Below are 8,395 nucleotides of genomic sequence, written 5' to 3'. Positions count from 1 at the left end.
CAGAGCCGGGGTGCGCGCAGAGCCGGGGAGCGCGCAGGGCCAGGAGCGCGCAGGGCCGGGGTGCGCGCAGGGCCGGGGAGCGCGCAGGGCTGGGGAGCGCGCAGGGCCGGGGAGCGCGCAGGGCCGGGGAGCGCGCAGGGCTGGGGAGCGCGCACAGGGAGCGCGCAGGGCTGGGGAGCGCGCGGGGTTGGGGAGCGCGCGGGGTTGGGGAGCCAGGGAGGGGACACAGCGACACACGGGTCCTCTCGCTCCCAAAGTGCCAGGGGCAGGGGACACAGCGACACACGGGTCCTCTCGCTCCCAAAGTGCCAAGGGACACCGCGACACACGGGTCCCCTCTCGTTCCCCCCTGCGCCAAGGGCAGGGCTGGAGATCCCCGGGGTTCCCTGCCCCGGGTGAAGGCTCAGAGCAGCAGCACGGGAAAGCATCCTGTGGGACCGGGGATTTTGCTCAGAGAACCAGCGGAGACAGGAGCACGAAAGCGGAGGCGCTGCGGGTGCCAGGCTCGCGTCCTTGCCCTGGCAGAGCCCAGGGAGGGGACAGCGCCAGCGTCACACGGGAGCCCTCGGTGCCCGCCTGTGCCAGGCCAGGACAGCATCCTGTGGGATCAGGGGCATTGCTGCCCTCGGAGCAGCAGCAGAGAGAGGCACAGGAAAGCAGAGGAGGGTTTGGGAGCGCGGGTGGACACCAGGGATGCAGAAGAATTTTCCTGCCGGGAACAGGCGCTCCTCTGCGTGGCTGAGCCCCTGTGAGCAGAGCGGGGAGGGGAGGGAGGGCTCAGAACCCAGAGCAGATAAACACGAGAGGCTGCGGGCGGACGGACGGACAGACAGACAGACAGCTGCCGCGTTTGACTGAGGTGGCAGTGCAGCGTTCAGCTCCGTACACACGAGGGAGATGCAGCTCCTGTCAGAAAACCCAACAGCCTCAATCAGCCACCAGGGCTGAGGGTGCTGCAAATGAGGCGAAATCCGGCGTTTCCTTTGTGGAGGAGCAGCAGGGAGATTCGGTAGCGGAGGAGCAGAGATTTAAAGATGGCTTTGTCACAAAGCAGCGCATCTTTTTCTGGTTTTTTTAACGACTGTTTTACACTGGTGTCACTTGATTAAAGCCCTTCTCCTCGCATGGATTGGGTTCTGCTCACCTTTTCCAGCAGCACATCCTTGGATCCCTCATCCATTTAATCTGCATTGTGTGAGTGCAGGGCCATGCAAAGTACCTTTAACTCAAAGCCCACTTTCTCTTCCCTTATCCAGTGTCTCTCTTTCCTCCAGCAGCTCTTCAGCAGCCTGGGAGCTCCTGGAGAGAAGCGCTCTTTGATGAGGGGAAAAAAGGACCTGTCCTCACTGAAGCTCCCAGGCTCCTCTTAATTCTTTAACACTAAAAATGTTAATTAAAATATCGAAATCTGGCAATGTTCTCATGCAAAATCAGCATGGATTTGTCCCACTGTCTTCCCACAGCATCAATCCCAGGCTTTCAGCCAGCTCTGGAGCTGACAGCTTGGGGAATATCAGTCAGGAGGAGGAAATGCTCCAGGTGAGGGATGGAGCAGCTCTGCCACGAGGAAAAGGTGGCAGGGTTGGGATCGTTCACCTGGAGAGGAGAAGGTTTGGGTTGACCTCACTGAGACCTTCCAGTACCTGAAGGAGCTGCAGGAAAGATGGAGAAAGACTGGGAACAAGGGATGGAGGGACCGGACACAGGGAATGGCTTCAAACTGAAAAAGAGTAGGATTAGATGGGATATTGTGACTGAATTCTTCCTTGGGAGGGAGGGAAGGGGCTGGGATGGAATTCCCAGAGCAGCTGTGGCTGCCCCTGGATCCCTGGCAGTGCCCAAGGCCAGGCTGGACACTGGCACAGTGGGAGCTGTCCCTGCCAGGGCAGGGTTGAGATGGGATGTGATTTAAGGCCCCTTCCACCCCCTTCCCTTCCTCTGTGGATGCTTAATGGATATATTTATAAAATCATGGATTCAGGGCAGAGCAAACCCATCAATCACCCCCCGTGTTCACACACAGACAGAGTTTGCTCCCCAAATACATAAAACTGCCCCCATCCATTTATGACTATCAGGGCCCAGAGTGAAATAAAAGCCTGAAGCCTGGGAGATTTTGCCCTGGACCCATCTGGGCTGGAGTTTCTCCTGTTTTCGTGCCCTGCGCACAAGGATCTCTTGGTGCAGACAGCACTTGCTCCCCATGAATGGGGATCATTCAGAGCTCTCCATAAATGAAGCCTCTATGGCTGTTCTTGCGGGGAAAATATAGAGTTGCTCTGTGTCATTCTGCTGTTAATTAGCAAAGATAAATACATTTCAGGTGGATATTTTCACCAGCAGAGCTTGTGGCACACAAGCAGCATTAAAGCCTTGAAAAGAGGGCGAGAGGCAAAGGTGTGCTGGGAGCTCTGGGGCCGCATTGATGCCTCTGGAAAAGCAGTGTTTATTTTTAAAATATGAAACATCATTTCTCCCCAGGCACCCGAGGAGGAGAACACTGGAGTCAATATTTCAGGAGGAAAATATGCATTTCGAGCTCTTCCCCGGCCTGCCTGCAAGGTAAACACACGAACCATGAACGGCCCGTGCTGGCCCCAGCGTGGCCCTGCTGCTGTTGTGGCCTTCACGTGTCCTGGTGCGGGGAGGCTTTCCCTCTCCTCCTCAAATCCGTGGATTCTGATTCCAAAAATGCTGCTTTAAAACACCAAATCTGCCCTTTCCTTCATCTGATGGAGAACCAGAACATTTTGGTCCCACCTTGCTCCTGTTGAAGGCAAAAGGTTCAGAGTCCCCCGTGCTGAGCAGTGGTGAAGTCACACCTTGAATTTTGGGAGCAGCTTTGGAGAAGAACACTGAGGGGCTGGAGTCAGGCAAGGGAACGGAGCTGGGAAGGGTCTGGAGAATTCCTGAGGGAGCTGGGAAGGGGCTGAGCCTGGAGAAAAGGAGGCTCAGGGGCCCTTGTGGCTCTGCACAACTCCTGACAGGAGGGGACAGCCGGGGGGGTCGGGCTGTGCTCCCAGGGAGCAGGGACAGGAGCAGAGGGAACGGCCTCAGGCTGGGCCAGGGGAGGCTCAGGGTGGATATTCGGGAACACTTTATCAGGGAAAGGGTTGTGAAGCATTTGCTCAGAGGGAATCAGGGAAGTGATGGCATCCCCATCCCTGGAATGTCCTAAGAGGATGTGGAGGTGGCCCTTGGGGACATGGTCAGTGGTGCTGGGTGACAGAAGGACTTGGTGATCCCAGAGGTTCTTTCCAGCCAGAGGAATTCTGTGATTCCAAGACTCCAACATGACCTTGGGAGCTGCTGTTTGACCTCCCCAGCAAGGACAACTGGAATCATCATCTGCACCCAGGCATGAGAGAGTTTTGGTTTTTCTTCACTTTCAAAGCTCTGTAACATTCCCCAAATTCCTCCTGGTTTCCTCATTTTTGTTGTTCTCCTCCGGATCCTCCATTCTTTTCCAGACAGTTTTCCTGGTTTGCCAGTTCCCCTTGACAGAATTCCACTCTGCTGGACGCCTTCACCTTTGAAGCGCCAGATCTGCCAGTGTTGGGGCAGGGAAAGCAAAGCCCAGCTTAAGGAGAGATCCTGAAAATCCTTGTCTTGGGTTGCGAGATGTAACCAGCCGTGTGTATTCTGTCATCATCTGTTAACCCAGCTGTGGCAGTGTTCTCACCCCTCCCAGCCCCTCCTCCCTGCAGGGATCTCTGCTGTTCCTGGGCCATCCAGGCTCACTGCATGCCTGAGACAATGCCATCAGCCACTGGGAGATGCTGCACCCAGGGGAGGAGCCCGGCATTCCCACCGGGATCACACCTGGCATTGGGAGCACCAGCACAGCCTGTGTGCCCGGGATTGCCAGAGGAACACCGGAGCCATCTCAGCACCGCTGGAGCCTTCTGCAGGATCATCTCTGCTCCACCAGAACCACACCTGGCACTGCAGGAGGGCTGGATCGGGCTGTGACCAGCGCCCTGAGCAACAGCGGTCAGGTCCTGCTCTGACTCTGAAAGGGATTCTAGGATTTGTTTGTTTGCTTTTTTGTACTACTGCATTAGTAACACAGGCTGTATTCTGATTCTGTCAGTGTTTTTTTTTTGCACTACTGCATTTGTATTTTTAATACTCCTAGTAAAGAACTGTTGTTCTATTCCCATATCTTTGCCTGAGAGCCCCTTAATTGCAAAATTCTAATAATTTGGAGGGAGTAGGTTTACATCTTCACGGGAGGCTCCTGCCTTCCTCAGCAGACGCCTGTCTTTCCAAACCAAGCCAGTACTGAAAATGAAAACAATTAATGCAAAATTAAAGCTGGGAGAGGTGGCAACTCCTCATTTGTCATCACACAAATAACTCTGATGGAACAAATGATGTAAGTACAGATCTTCTTCCATCACAGCCCTTCCCAGGAATGCTGATCAGCTGGGAGAAGCCAGGAAAAACAACACTGGATTTTCCATGGGGCTGGCAGTTGTTGTTTAGAGGCAGGATCGCACTCATGCCATTCGTTCTGCTGGAGTTTTAGTTCAAAACTGCATTTTAGCTTTGGATTTCCACATTTCCAATAAACACCCCCGACTGCATTTTATATCTCGCTGTAAATTTCATCCTGCAGTGAGCCCAAGTGTTAAAATCAAAATGCAGCAGCAGCCCCTGAGTCACTGCCATAGAAATGACCCCGAAAAACGGGAAGGATTTCTGTGGGAAAAAGGGAAATCAGGGATCTCAAGATGTTCCCAAACTTCCAGTGGGGCTCCAGCAGAAGGAAGGATAAGGAAATCACCTCAGGCTGGGCCAGGAGAGGATTTTTATGGATATTAAGAAAAATTTCATCATGGAAAAGGTGGTCAGGAATTGGCACAGGCTGCCCAGAGCAGTGGTGGAGTCAAATCCCTGCAATTGCTCAAAAAATGTGTGGATTAGGCACTTTAGGATGTGGTTTAGTGATGACCATGGTTGGACATGATGATCTGAAAGGTTTTTTCCAACCTTAAAAATTCTGTGAGTTAAGTACTGGATTTTTCTTTATTTTTTTTGTAGCCCTGGACCAGAAATTCTTCTCCAAAGGGAAGAATCCCGAGTCCCACAGATGAGGCAGAATGAAAAGGCTGGGAAGGGAGCAGCAGCCAAACCCAGAGCTGTTTGCTGTTGGTTTTTATTTCATTCTAAACAAACCCTGGAGTTGTAGTAAACACAGCTCTGCTGCCTTCCAGCCTCCAAAAGGCCCCAAGGTTTTACAAAATGCTCCGTAATTTCTGCCTATTTCTGGCTCCCTTTGATGTTCCAGGTGAGTGTTCCAAGCTGGATTCCCAGTTCCACTTTTCACCCTGCAGAAGAAATGATAACACAAGCTCCAATTCTTGCGTTTTACCCCCACAATTTTGGTTTGAGGGCTGGAGGGATCCCTCCCAACCTCCCGCATTCCCGTTTCCCACCCTGGAAAAGTGGAATTACAGCAGCGGGAGCAGAGCAAAGCATCCAACAAATGATGAAAAGGAAAGGCTAGGGAGGAAGGAGTGGCTTTGAAAATAACCCCTGCACCGAGTCAGGATCAAAGGAATTTCTGTTTATCCTTCCAGCTGCAAAGAGCTGGCAAATATCCCTGGGGCTTGCTGCTGGAAATAGCAAATGCTGTTTATGGCTGGGCCTTGTTTGTGTGTTTTATGGGTCACACTCATTTCACAGGGATCACTTTTTGCTTGTTCCCCGTGCCCATACCTTCCCCAGGGACTGAGTTGCTCCTGGGCACAGTTCCTGCCTCTCCCGCTGACCACCTGCACGGCTCTGCTCCTCCATCCGTGCCTGGATTTCTCCACCTGTGCAATTCCCCAGTTCTGGCCTGGCCCAGGAGCCCCTGAGGCTGTTTCTGTGCTAGAAATGGCTGGGACAGCTCGAGAACTTTGTGCAGTTCTGGGTGACACAATAGAAAAAAGGTCTGAAGGTGTTAGAGAGCAACCAAGAAGGGGCACGGAGATGGGGAAGGGTCTGGAGGGGCAGCTGAGGGCTCTTGGAGCGTGCAGCTGGAGCAGAGCGCACTGAGGGCAGAGCTCAGGGATCTGCAGCTCCTCCCGAGGGGCAGCTCCCAGCTCTGCTCTGGGACAGGGACAGCACCAGGGCACGGCTGGAGCTGGGCCAGGGCAGGCTCAGGCTGCAGAGCAGGGAAAGGTTCTTCCCCCAGAGGTGCTGGCACTGCCCAGGCTCCCCAGGGAATGGGCACGGCCCCGAGGCTGCCAGAGCTCCAGGAGCCTTGGGACAGCGCTCCAGGGATGCACAGGGGGGATTGCTGGGGTCTGGGCAGGGACAGGGTTGGATCCATGATCCCTGTGGATCCGTCCAGCTGAGGATTTTCCACGATTTGATGGTTCTCTGAAAGAACAGCAGGATAAGATTTACCAGGTGTAAATGTGGTCGCTGTGTGGGCAGCTCCTTGTCTCCACGGTGAATGACCCCAAACACCTGATGGATCAAGGCAAGGCACACAAAAACCCCAGCAATCAGAGATTCTCAGAATCCTGGAATGGTTTGGACTGGAGGAGATCTTAAAGCCCATCCAGTGCCGCCTCCTGCCATGGGTAGGGTCACCTTCCACTATCCCAGGTTGCTCCAAGCCCATCCAAAATCACTGTAAAATGCTTCCATTGGCAGGAATGTTCCACAAAATCCCCTTTTCCACTGGAGCTTCTCCTGGGTGGGAAAAGCCACAGGCAGCCAGGGAATTTAATTGTCATCCCTGGAGCCCAGGAACATCTCGAACTCCAGGAGATGTTGCTGTTTCGGTCCACACCCTCTCATTTATCTGTGCTGCCAGTGCTGAGATCCTCAGCTCAATCATCAGCTCGATCTTTCCCCTCCACCAGAGAACTGCTGCTCAAACTACTCCTCAGCACTGACCAAAATCGAGCCTGGAGCAGCGTTGAGCAGCACTGAGATCTTTGCGTGAGCTCAGCCTGGCTTGGGGAGACATCAACAAATCAGTTTGGGGAAGCCAAACCAGAATAACAGGGGAATTTAAAAGACTTTTCTCAGTCTCAGGCCGAGCACTGGCGGGGCCATGGTGGGCTCGTGAGCAGCCTGGGCCGGGCTGGGCTGTTTGTGTTGGCCGAGCCCTGGGGCATTTCAGAAACCCCAGCCCACGTCCTGTCTCGAGCTCCGCCCTGGCCTGGCTGGGAACTCACAATAAATCCATACATTTTATCGGCTTTGGGGGTTTGGAGGCTCTCACAGGGAACTGGGACGCTGGAATGCTGAGCCCTGGAGAGAAAGCTCTGCCCCAGGCAGGAGATGGGCTGGCTTGGTTAGAGCCAGGCTCAGTTAGAGCAGGTGTGAACCCACACTGAAACCAACCCCGTGTCTGCCAGGCACGTCCTGATCTTATTTTAGCTGCTGCAGCTCTATTAGCGAAGTCAATTAAAGCAAGAGGCCCAGGGACTGATTTACCCTGCTGCAACCACTCAAAGCCAGGAGCATTCCCCATTATTAGTGGGAATTTAATTAGAGGGAGAATCTGAACCATTGAAAGAGGTGGAGGAAAGGTTTTAACAGGATCACACTGAGGAACCCTCCCCTGCTTTGGAAACCAGGAGAACTGCCAGCATTTCACGTCTGGGCAGCCCCAGTTAATGGGGTTTTGGTGGAAGGAGCCTGGTTAGATGCCCCAGAACCTTCCCACACCGTCCCAGGCTCTGATAAGGAATATTCAGGGCAAGATGTGCTTTTCCAAAGGGAATCTCCACCCTGGCAGCCCACCCCAAGGCCTCCTCCAGGCCTGGCTTGGAGCAGCCAAGGTGAGAAATGAGGACAGCTCCAGCAGCCAGCCCGGCCCTGTGGCCAAGGGATGTGTGCAGTGCTCAGTAACCAATTTCATTAACAATTCAAAGACCATTTTTAATCTCTCCACAGAATACAGCAGGAGGCTGGGCTGGGCCTTGCTGCAATAATCTGGGCTTTTCTGCAAAGTTTCCAGGTCGAATTTCGAGTTTCTCTCTTGCTCTTTGGTTACAGCTAAACAATTAGCAGGCGTGGGGGCAGAAAATTGATTTTCTGCTTGGAGGATTGGAAGGGTTTGTGCTTTTGGGGGTGATTTCTGAGCAGGTTTAAAAGCACTGGAGCCACTGAGATGTCATCTGGGACACCCTTCCAGACTCCAGGCCTGCTGTGGAGCATCCTGGTGCCCAGAACAAGGAGATGGAGCACAGAAAACCAGAATTATCCCCCCTCGATGGGAAAATCATCTGGAAAACATACAACCAACATCATCCTCTTCATCCCCGTTACAGAAATGCACATCCAGTGAAAAGAGCAGGGGCAGCACCACATTTCTTATTCATCCTCTGCAAATATTCCATTGAAGTTTGCTGTTAAATATTCCATTGAGGCTGGCTCAGAGCAG

This window comes from Hirundo rustica, chromosome 25 (genome assembly GCF_015227805.2).
Source record: "Hirundo rustica isolate bHirRus1 chromosome 25, bHirRus1.pri.v3, whole genome shotgun sequence".
In the NCBI taxonomy this organism is placed as follows: Eukaryota; Metazoa; Chordata; class Aves; order Passeriformes; family Hirundinidae; genus Hirundo; species Hirundo rustica.
The sequence above is the reverse complement of the archived record's forward strand: the minus strand, read 5'-3'. Positions refer to the sequence as shown.